Source organism: Cupressus sempervirens, chromosome 4 (genome assembly GCF_028749045.1).
Source record: "Cupressus sempervirens isolate cs-2001-9-10 chromosome 4, ASM2874904v1, whole genome shotgun sequence".
Lineage (NCBI taxonomy): Eukaryota > Viridiplantae > Streptophyta > Pinopsida > Cupressales > Cupressaceae > Cupressus > Cupressus sempervirens.
Genome location: NC_143121.1, coordinates 102899640 through 102912817, shown reverse-complemented (window position 1 = coordinate 102912817; position 13178 = coordinate 102899640).

The following is a 13178-nucleotide window of genomic DNA, read 5'->3' as shown; positions in this document are numbered from 1 at the left end:
TATAAGGGGGAGCCTATGGTGCCAAGATCCTAAGTTTTATTTTCTAGATAAGTATGGCTAAAATTTGATTCAAGTAGGAATTCAGTGGATACAGTCCTAAAGCTTAGGTTTTGGTGTGACTATTCACTTTTAACAATAGCTATTCTTGTGTTAATGTGTCTTGTGTGTGTGTAAAATGCTAATCAAGATAAAATAAAATTTGCAAATTTACACCTTAGAAAGTATTAAAACCTTTTCAAAACATCAAACAATATCAAAACATTGCAACCTAGGTCAAAACTTTAAAAAATTTGGTCTAATACATTCAAAACTTAGAAAACATGGCAATTGTAATCCTAAACGTGCTTGGCATAACATAGACTTCATCCTTGCATAGAACTCACTTGCATTCACCCTAGTTGAGCCTCATAATTGAATTATATAGGCTTTATTTTGGATCTTGTAGTCCTCACTTAGTATCCCTCATCTCTCATATTGCATTCATTAGGGTTTAGTGTGCATCCCTTATTTTTTACATTTGAACCTCAAAATCTACAATTTGCATCTTCTATCTTGCATCTTTGCATACCCAAACTTCATCATGCACATTTTAACCATCATTACAGGTGTCTTAACCTTCATTATAAACCTTCATTCTAGCCTTAGCATTGTCCTCTACCATTTATCTCACTGTGACATCAATCTAGAAAACATAACACTTAAAATTGCCTTAGCTTCAGCCTAGCTTCCCAACTGCACTTTGAAAATACGAACTACACCCAAACTTGCCCCAACTATACCATAGGAATATTTGGTACTATTTGAGCACACTAGGTAGTTTGAGAACCTAGTTTGGGCTTCTAGACAACGTTTTGACACTTCATAGGTACTTGGATAGGTTCCTCTATAGTAGCATGCCCTGATATGAATTCTACACCTCCTAACCTTCATTGTCTTCACTAGGGAAATCATTCCTTAGGTAGTAACCTTCATTCTATATCTCCTATCCCATCATAACATCATCCCCAACATCCTAAATCTCTGGCATAGTAAATTAGCAATCACCCAACTCAATATCAACAACTACTCAACCCAATCTCCCAACTATGCCATGAAACTAGCAATTGCACCACAACTAGCCTCAACTACACCATAGGCATAGTTGGTACTATTGGAGCACACTTGGTGCTATCAAAGTGCACTTTGGCACCTAGATCACCATTTTTGGGCCTCCAAACTGCATTTTGGGACCCTAAAACTACATTTAGAACCCTATGTAGGTCCTCATTCAACATCTAACCCAAAATGACATCTTGCACCCAAAATCTCATTTTGCACCTTATGAAATTTCCATATTGCATATACAACCAAAATAACTAGCATTTTAAGCCCCCTAAACATCATTTTAAACCCCAAAACCTTTGAACTTAGTCAAAAATCTAAACAAAGTATGAGTACTAGAATATCTCCTAGTGTTGATGGATGATGGATATTGACTACTCCTTTTGTATTTTTATCATTTTCTTTGGTCAAACTCTATCTATGTCTTGATAGATTTGACCTTTTCATCTTTATCAACTTGATCTTTTTGTCTTTTATCACTTTTTGGTCAAGATCCAAAGTCCATCTTCGCAAGGTTAAACTCTTACACAAAATACTTTCCAAAGACTTCATCTAAGTTCAAAACCTTGCATATACCCTTATCATTAGCATCATCATATTCCTAGTGTCCCTAAACATCCCTTAACTTATCCTAGTGGTATATCCCCTTCACCTCACATTGTTCCAAAATCCTAGCATCATTTCCACTACCAAACTCTATCAACTCACATATCAATCAACTTGTCAACTTGATCACTTATCTTCACTATGCATAATCCAAAAATCATTATCGACAACCCTAGCACACCATCCCTTACATAGTCTACCATGCATACACCAACCTCTAGCATCATTACCATGTCCAAGGTCCAACCCTAATTGCCATCTTGCGTAGCATAGGGTCATTTTCATCTCCTTTAGTCAAACTTCAAAGCGTCATTCACATTTGTATTTGTATAGTTTCCCTAAGACATTTACACATTGCATATCAAAACCTTAGTTCATTTGGTACTTTCCTAGATTTCATAACATCCCTAAACACCTAAAAATCCAAAAAAGCACTCATATCTTGCATATGTACATCCTACTTATCAAGTTTTGACCTACTCTACCAACTGCACCTGTATTTTACCAACTACACACTTCAAGTGTGCAGTTCATAGTTTTAGTGTGGAGTTTGTAGCTTTAGAGTGCACTTGGTAATTAGGTATTTCATCTTAGGTTCTAGAACCCTAATTTAAACTTCCATAGCCTCTATTTCATCCCAAAACCTTGGAAAGCATCAAAATCACTGAAATCATTCATTTTCTACATTTTAGGAACCCTAGCACCTCTTACCAACTACTTACATTTAGGGCCCCAAGTGCACTAAGGTGCACTTGGTACTATCTAAGAATAGTTAATAGTTTAGGTGTTCACTTGGGAGGTAGGGAGTCCATTTAGGTTTTCCTCCACTACATCTACATCCTTAGGTATCATGCTAGTACTCACTAGGACACAATCAGCTTAGAGACCTAAAGAACTTTATCAACCCTTGTTTTTGAAGGTTTCAACAGAACCAAAACCTTTTCCAAGACAAAATAAGAGCAATAAAACCCAACAAACATTTGATGAAGACCAAATTGAGGCATCACAACCATTAATTGTAAACCCCATAAACATGTATCTATAAGATCACCATACTCAAGAGATGATACAACAAACCCTAGGCAACACACCTACTATGAGGTTTCCTTCAAACATTTTCCCTACACATGGGATCGTTCAATAGATTTCTAAATTTGAACCTATATTCATGACAATATCACCCAGGGGTAGAAGTGTAACAACCACACCTGAGGATGAATAGACACACTCCTTTGAATTCAACAAACGCAACACAAGTACCTTCATCTCTAATACATGAAACAAACAAAAAATTATTGCACACCTAAGTGATGACTTTGACATTGATTATGGCACCATTGATGAAGAAATGGCTAGGGCATGTTAAGAACAAAATTTCTGCAAGAACTTCGAACTTTTGGCAGCCCAAGTGTTGAGATAATGGGTGTTGCACACATTGCATAATATTGTTATTTTATTATTTTATTTTATGTTGTGCCTAGATGGGCGTGCAACATGTAAAGATTCCCATAGAATATTCTTGATGAGTTGTATTGTAACATTGTGATAATATTTTATGTAATTATTTAATATTGGGGAAAAGAATTAAATGCCCAATATTAAATGTGGGGTCAGTGGGTTAGGTAGCACATGGTTTATGTAATACCACTTGGTGGTTTTGTGGGACTTGCTACTATATAAGCAGCCACAAGGGTAGTTGTTGTAGAGAGAAAGAGAGAGTGACAGGGAGAAGACAAAAGGCAAGAGTCAAGTGGGACAAGGCTTGACAAGTTAGCCAAGGGAGCATTTGTGAAGGTTGGAAGCATGGCATGGGATGTGTGGATTCATGCTTGTTCACATAGTTTGCTCGGTTGTGGCTATGGTCATGAAGGCTTCCATGGTTGTATGGCAATGGTATTTTTGCTGAATAATACATGATGATGGATGCTTTTGGAGGCTGGGTTTTTTCCCTCAATGAGGGTTTCCCAGGGTATATCTTGTGTCACAATTTTGTGGGTATGTTGTCTATTCTCTTGCATGTGGATTTTAATTTTGTGTTTATTTTAGATTTATTATGGGTTATGTGGAAATAGTTATATTCTTTATTGCCAAGTTTCCTTACAAGTGGTATCAGAGCTATGGTTTTATTATTGTAACCCTAGATTGAATCCATGGGAATGCATAAGAGGATAAAAGAAAGGGCAAGATATATGAATGATTTATTGCAGATCTGAGGGTTTTAGGTTTGCTATTATGATGGGATGTTAAAAGATTTGGGCATGTGAAATTGTTGGACAAAAGAGTTTTTTTCGGATCTTTCATTTAAATGAGGGTTTTGGGGAGTAGCTTGCAAAAATGACCTCCTGGGTAAAAACAGACCTCACCATTGGATCTGGGTCGACATTTTCATAAATTTTGATATATAATATGCCCTAGTTTGGCCATGTTCAGAGGAAATGAAAGAGTTTTTTGGTTTCAGCCCATGATGGCCATCAAATTTAATCTCGTTGGAATTTTTGTTACTGAAAAAAGAACAAAAAATGAAAAATCGTACTAAAAATGGTAAAAAGACTGTCTTAGTAAAATGGCCATAACTTTCTCTCAGAATATCAGATTTCAGAGTTCTTATAGGCGTTGGAAACCTAATTCAGAGCACTACAAGATGGTGTAGTTTTGGTTCTATAATTTTGAAAATTTGTCAAGTTTTAAGAGCCCTAAAGTCAGATGTTGTTTATTTTGAGCACGGATTAGGGCATAACTTGGGCATACGGAGTCGGATTTTGGACTTCGAGTAGTCAACGAAAAGCTCTTGGAGAGCTCTACACATTGGTTCAGATTTGGTGTAGGTTTGGCATGATTTATTTGTTGAGATATTTATCCGAACAGTTTTTAGATATATTTTGACTATGGTAACATTGTGCGTTTATGGCATTGGAGATTTGAGATTTGATGTCATTGTATACTCAGTTCATATTTCAGATTGGTCTCATGATGATATGGTTATTAGTGTTTGGTTTGGATATGCATGATGACTTGTTGGGTTTACAAGTTGTGCAGTGTTGTAAGCGGTCTATACTTACAGGTTGCATTTATAGCTTGGTTAAGGGTTGTCTTTGCCCATTGATCTTTCATTATTGATGCATATTCAGTTTAGTGGCTTGGATTTGGGTTGTCTATGCCCTAAGTCACATGATTTTATCTTCATGTAGAAGGGATGAGATGTTGTTACCAGGTACAGTCATGGTGGAGGATTATGGTTGACTATTTTATGCTGACAGGTTGGACACTTTGAGAGCCAGATGCTCAGTTCATGGATGTGATCATGGTGCCATGGATTTTGGAATGACATGATTGGTTATACAGGTACATCCTTGATGTTCATTAGCTTGGATTTTCTAATTTAGTTATGGTGGTATATCTTCTTGGTTGAGGATCATGGTTATTTGGTTTTCTTTTGAGGAGCTCATGATGTGCACTTTGATTTCTTTGATGGTTTGATTCCTTTGTTGATTCTCATGGTTAGAAGATGGGTTTTCATCATTATGTCATGGATAGCTTAGATACATGGTTTAGTGGGAGCTTATGACAGTGATGGGGTGACAGTGCAGGATTAGTTCCTGGCTTGGTTTATATCTTCTTGGTTTGGAGAGGATGGATTTTATGATGCCATAGGTGACTTTGTACCATAGTTGAGTGGGACTTGTTGGCATTGATATATTTATTGAGTGTTTGCAGATGTTGGAGGTTTGTCTTAGATCCTGTTGCTGTAGAAGCGTCTTTGACATTTGCATGGTGCACTTTTTATCTTCATGGTGTGTGAAGATGGTTAGATCTTGAGGACTCATGGAGTTCTTGGTTATCTTCATAGTGTATGGAGATGGTTCTTCTTGGTATGTGGAGATGGTTTTCTTCATGGTGTGTGGAGATGGTTGCATCTTGAGGACTCACAGGGTTCTTGGCAAAGGTGTGGTTTATGCTTTTATTTGGCATGTTATCCTTGGTGTGAGGATGGTTTCATTATTATGTCATGGTATACTCTTGATACACATTTAGAGTTGTGACATGTTATGGTGTGTTCATATGGAGCATGTTATCTCTTTAGTTGAGATGGTTAGATCATGTTGTCATGTTTATGTTCCTGACGCCATGGTTGGAACTTTGACATTGATCTTGGTTTAGTTTCTTGGTATTGAGTACACTGATCATAAGCTGGATACTTCATGATATTGCTATGTTGCATTTGGAGTTGGCATGGATTGATTGGTTATAGGTGCTCATGGATACTTAAAGACGGTGGTGACGCTGATTTCTCTTGGATTAGAGAAGTATTTGTTGGGATGGTTGATGGTTTCAGCAGGAAGTCCGAGGGGCAGTCACCTGATATGGACTTGAGAGGAGATTTTTCTTAGATGAGTCTTGGTTGGAGACTTGGGTATCTTGATAAGCATTCTCATTCCCCACTCTTGGTCTACTCGGCGGTTTGCTACTTGAGAGGTATAGCCCATTGTTTATCTTAGTTGCATTATATTTATGCTTGTCTTCCATGGAAATGGATCTTGAGCTATGGTACATGAGTTAGTTCTGGAGGGTTCATTTGAGAGATGGTTAAGCATTAGTTATCTCCATGTGCATATGTTGTTATGCTGGTTGAGTTTGGGAGATGGTTTTATATTTGGGCATATTCCTCGGATTAGGAATGGTTATTCCTTGGTTTAGGAATGGGTTTATTGAGTTTGATCTTCTTGTGAGAGGCTTACATCCATGATTAGTTATATGGTATGGTTTGGGTGTTGTTGAGGCTTCTTGTTGGGGTTTTATGGAGGAGATCATACTTGCATAGTTTACATCTAGAGGTGTGTGTAGAAGAACATGATACAAGTTTGATTTGCATGGTTTCTCTGATCTTGGTTATCTTCCTGCATGTTCAATTTTGCTTACATTGGATTTGAGATTGGTTAGAGATTGTGATCACTGGTTTGTGCTCATGTATGTCATGTGAGAGATGACATGGTTATTTCTTTATCTCTTTCCTTTGTTGGTTGTGGAGATTTTGAGAGACTATTGGAGACTCGTTATGAGAGTTATTCTTGCAGGATATTGGATTATGTATTATGGATGTCCTTGATACTACATGGATTCACTTCTTTGAGATGTTGTGAGTGGATTGGTTATAGATTTGACATTATCTTTTGCAGTGGGAGCTTCTTGGTATATATGTGGCAGGTATTGCTCTCGAGGCTTGTGATTGCAGGTTATAGATTGGATATGTCGGTGATATGAGATTCACTTGTTATACCTTTGAGGTATGGATAGTTGGATGGGTTTGGCACTTTGCTGTGGGTGCTATTTCAGCTATGGATATTTTGACAACTACGGATACATGTGATTACCTTTGGATCAGGTTATTTGTGCTTGGAATTTTAGTTGGTATAGGATTTTATGATCTTCTAATGCAACAGGTTGGGTGGTTTTCTCTTTGGATGGCTTCTATATATGTCCGGTGGCAGTGGCATAATAGGAGGTGAGATCATTCATGTTTGAGATGATGGATACTTTGATTTTGTCGCGGGTACCAGGATGGAGCACTTGGTGTATTTTGATCCATGATGGTGTATGTACTGGGAGGGATTGTTCCCTTGTTCATTTATGTGGCTATGGATTGACCCTATGCAATGTATACAACAAGTGGGAGATTGTTAAGATAATGGGTGTTGCACACATTGCATAATATTGTTATTTTATTATTTTATTTTATGTTGTGCCTAGATGGACGTGCAACATGTAAAGATTCCCATAAAATATTCTTGATGAGTTGTATTGTAACATTGTGATAATATTTTATGTAATTATTTAATATTGGGGAAAAGAATTAAATGCCCAATATTAAATGTGGGGTCAGTGGGTTAGGTAGCACATGGTTTATGTAATACCACTTGGTGGTTTTGTGGGACTTGCTACTATATAAGTAGCCACAAGGGTAGTTGTTGTAGAGAGAAAGAGAGAGTGACAAGGAGAAGACAAAAGGCAAGAGTCGAGCGAGACAAGGCTTGACAAGTTAGCCAAGGGAGCATTTGTGAAGGTTGGAAGCATGGCATGGGATGTGTGGATTCATGCTTGTTCACATAGTTTGCTCGGTTGTGGCTATGGTCATGAAGGCTTCCATGGTTGTATGGCAATGGTATTTTTGCTGAATAATACATGATGATGGATGCTTTTGGAGGCTGGGTTTTTTCCCTCAATGAGGGTTTCCCAGGGTATATCTTGTGTCACAATTTTGTGGGTATGTTTTCTATTCTCTTGCATGTGGATTTTAATTTCGTGTTTATTTTATATTTATTATGGGTTATGTGGAAATGGTTATATTCTTTATTGCCAATTTTTCTTACACCAAGAAATTGTCAGATTCAACCCAAACATGGAGGGACCTAAGTCCAAACATCAAACCAACACAACAATTGAAAACATATAACCCATGATCAATTTGGACTTAGATAAGGGGAAATAACCTTTAGATTTTTCGAACACAATAATGGCACCTATAAGGTCCCATCAAGAATCAACCATCAAAGTACTCCAAAGTACATTTGAACATGTGAACATTAATCCCTTGTTTGATGAACCACAACCAATGAAGAGAAATAAGACTCTTCCTAGGTATCCCAAAAGGATGTTAAGACTTGATCTCAATCACATGGTGCAACAACAAGATGTGCCTAAAGAGACTTGTACTCTAGGGATGCCAAACATACCTCCTTTGGAGAAAAATCAACAAAGTGTACCTTTGCTCCTAACTCTACCAAGTGTTATGACGTCAAATGCTATGGAGCCTCCTATGAGTACACCATGTGAAACATCAATTACAACAATCCCTACTGACGCACAAGGGAAAAGTCTTATTGACATTACACCCATTCCTAAAAAGAACACATCACATTGTCAAGTCAATATGATGTCCCAAGGAGAAACATCTAACACACAAAGGTACCAAAAAAAACCTAAACATGATGTTCAATTCTCAAGGACATAGCTAACTCCCACAACAACATTAGCCTAGAGTGGTACAAGGACATAACTTTTCCAATGTGCAACCAAGTATAAATCCACTCAATGCTCATTTGACACATCAACAACAATATCAACCTTAACAAAAATCTCATGTGGTATAGGGATCGAATGTGCTGAACACACACTCCAATGTAAATCTACTTGACTTACACGTAATATATCAATAAAAATTAGAGCAACAATAAGCCATGTTAGCTAAACAACAAGAGCAACTCAAACAATAGTTGGAATACAAAATATGCCTTGAGCAAAAAATTTCATACTAGCAAAATTTGTTACAACAACATGTGCCACAACAACCTTGATAGACACCTGTATAACAATAGTCACATACATGGTCTCGCATTCAACAAACAAAGGTATCCCAACAACAACTGTAACAAATGGCACAAAAATAACACATGTTGCATCAATCATAGTTGATACTAGAACAAGTACTACATAAAATACCACAAAAAGCACCCCAACATCTATCACAACAAGGACCCTTTTGTCTTCAAGGTACTAACATACTTGCACTACCAAGTGACACATCACTAGACTCACTAGACATAGAAATGTCAAAACCAAGTAGACATAGTTCTTGCCATAGAAAAAAGTTTTCTCATAGACACAAAGGACTTGAAGGGAAGAATATTATGCAAAACCCTAATGAAGAGTTATTAAAACAATTAAAACAACTTTCCAAACAAGTCAAGGCATTGGGAGTCCAAAAAAATAGGCTCTATATATAGAAAGGGACCTACGTTCTGATCCATTTGATAAAATTCTTTTTATGCCTCTATTCCCAAAACACTTTCAAGGCTCAAATGATACCAAGGAAAAGGAAACCCCATCAAATAAATCAATAAATTTTGTGCCTCTTGTATCGAAATTAGTGATGAGCCCACCTACCTCATGAAATTGCTCCCTCATTCTCTAGGTGGGCCCACACTCAAATGGTGCTCCAAACTTCTTGGTACTATCAAATCTTGGTCAGAACTAGCAAATAATTTAATCTCCCACTTTACCTTTAATATTACAAATGAGGTGACACTCTCCAATTTGTGCTCAACTAAACAAAAGATGGTAGAACCATTTATCACATTCTTACTATGATGGAGAAGCTTAATCAGTTAATGCTCATTGACATTCCTAAAGAACAACAGGTTAAGCTATACATTAAAAACTTAGTCCCTAACTTAATGTATGAACTCAAAATCAAATGTCCAAGCACCATTTCTAAACTAATGAAAAAAGGGGCTAGTATTGAAGATGCTCTTATCTATAAGGGAATCCTCAAGATGAACAAGCAAAACACAAGCATCAACTCGGCTAATGACAAGGTAAAATTTTCTCCAAAAAAAAAAATGTGACCAATAATAACATTGTGGATGCATGTACAATTAGCCCAACACAACATCAACTAACTTTGAATTGTGCAAACCTTATGAATTCACAAACTCCTAATCAAACACCACCTCCACAATAAAAAATTGAGACTTCCCTGTAGGATCAACCATAGAGGAATCCTAGAAAAAAGGATAGAAAATTCACACCATTGAGGATACCTCTTGAGATTGCACTTCAATAATTACTCAGTAATAACTTCCTGCAGTTACCCCCAATCAAGGATGAGCCACTAACTAAAGCTTCTTGGTGGGCTGACAAAACATTTCTATGATTACCACTACACTAAAGAACATAAGACCTCATCATGTTTCTAACTAAAACATGCAATACAAGACCTTATTGATGATAGTGTAATCATAGTTGATCCATCACTGCTAGCATCCAACTCTAATCACACTATCTTCAAAGATCCTTTGGGTAATCATGACAAAGAGAAACCTTTCAGTTCAAACTCTAACTCACAAGATAATTTTAATTATACACACATTGAATATGACTAAACCATCAACTATTTCAATGAGTCTTATTCCTACATATTCGCATTCACCTTAAAGGCTAAAGACCCTTATTGTATTGTCACTACATGTCAGACCAAGAACACCCTACCTGGTGCTCCATCTAGACCTGCAGCCCCTAGTAGACTTCTTGCTCCTACTTCATCTGAATATAGCCTTGTTAAAAAACTTAACAAGACCCCTACATAAATATCCATCTTGGACATACTACGTGTGTCCGTTGAACATCAAAAGATCTTGGATAAAGCCCTTAAAGAGTCAGTAGTCCTAGATAACATCGATGTTGCCCAATTCCAAGCCATGGTTGGGAACCTGTCTAAATCATAACATATCACCTTTTCTCCATAGGATATTCCTAAGGATAGACCCAACCACAATGATCCTCTTCACTTTGAAATCTTTGTCCACAATGTTAAGGTCAAACATGTCTTGATAGATGGAGGAGCATGGCTAAATATCTATACACTTAAAGTTATTAAAGGTTTGGTTTATTATATAGATGATGTGGATCCCTCTCAAAGAATCACAATAAAATTCTATGATGATGGTGAATGCTTCTCTATGGGGGTCATCATCTTACCTATCAAAGATGGTCTAGCTACTAAGAATACTATATTTTAGGTCCTAGATATAGAAATGAACTGCAACATGATACTAGGACACCCTTGGATCCATGCTATGAAAGTAGTGCCCTCTATGTATCACCAATGTCTAAAGTTTTCCTAAAACAATGTGGAGGTTACCATGCCTGGTGGTCTAAATCCTTTTCAATTTTGTGCTAATATAAGAGATGCTATTGCATACCAAGTCCCAACAAATAATGAGGTACAACCCATAGATTCTTCTAAATATGTGGATGTTGATATACTTCTCAGCAAGGAAAAGAAAAAGAAAAAGATTGAAGAAAATGGTGTGGAGAATACTTTATGTCTCAAGTATCCTGCATTACGGAGTCACCACTTTCTCCCCAATCTTATGGTAAAACAAAACTATTGCAAGAACACCACTCTAAGATTAGTATATAAAATGCCACTTATATCAATGAGAATACATCTATGAGTATTGAGGAAGCAAAAGAATAACAAAAGCACACTTTGATATCTTCTAGAAAGGATGGACCTAGGTTTATTATCATGTAGAAAGAAGGCTATGACAGATGTAGTGGTCTTGGATATCAGAAATAAGGAATAATTGAACCTATCAGTATGAAAGGATGAAATCCTAATTTGGGGCTTGGATTTAAACCATTACAAATAGGTCCTCCTAGTACTACAATACCTATGTGTAAGACTGTGGATGTTTTGAACAATGAAAAGGCATTTGAGGATACCCAACTTGAAACCAACAATCCTCTAGCTTCTGAGCATGACCCCAATTATACCATTGAATCAAGTATCCATATATACCTAAAACCAAAGCCCATTCAACATTGATGATGAGATCCCCTCAAGTTATCCCAAACTATTGGATTGGGACCAACGTGGACCACCAATTGTTTATGAATTCAAAAATGATGATGCTCTCGCAGTAGACTTTGAAATCTATAAAGGCAATAAAATTGGTGATCATAAAGTAGTAGTTTCTCCTAAAGTGATCACATTGGCATATTTTGGGGAGCCAACTCCACCTTCTAGTTGCAAATACAAAGGAGAAAAAATGACAAGAATAGGAATCGAAAACCAAAAGGCTCCATTAGACCATGAAAAATCAAAAGCTAAGGAGCTCCCAAGGATACAAAATGTAGAAGATAATGCCATGAATATTGGTGTTCCAGTGTTCAACATGCCATGAAGACTTTTTCATTGCTCCCAATCAGCCTTCATGTGAGAAGTCATTGGACTCAATCCTCCCAACCCTTCCTTATATATACTTGTTTATCCCTCAATCCTACTACCTAAATTTCCCAACACCAAAGATCAAATCTTTATCCAACAAGCCTTTGCAGATGTCATCATTAGTGACATCCCATACAAAGAATCCTTTAACCCATTTATCCTTAGATGCTTTGATTTGTAGGAGGCAGACACTATCTTACATATGGCACATGATGGTATATCTTGAGGCCTTTCCAATGGTTTGATCTTAGCTACAGACTCAGAATGATTACTACATAGTTATGGTCAGTTGTGGGTCCAAAGATTATTAGCTAGTTGCATCAACAATAAATTTCTTCACAACATTCATCAACAACATTTATGATTCTGTCTAAAAGTCCTAAAAAAAGATCAAAAAATGGAAAAAGATTCTTGAAATTTTTATTTTAAAAAAGTAAAAAGTCATGAAAAATAGATGCCTTGATGAAAACCCAGAAACTAAAAAGGTGAAAAAAGTCATGAAAAAATGGATGCCTTGATGAAAACACAAAAAATAGGCATCTTGGCATGAAAGTTTGAGTGATGAGAAAAAATTTTTCCAAAAGTGAAAAGTTGACAAATAGGTGCTTTGGGCAAGTACCATGGTGAAAACCTGGCAAACAGGCGCCATGTGTAATTAGTTGTTGTTCCTCCATCTATCAAAATT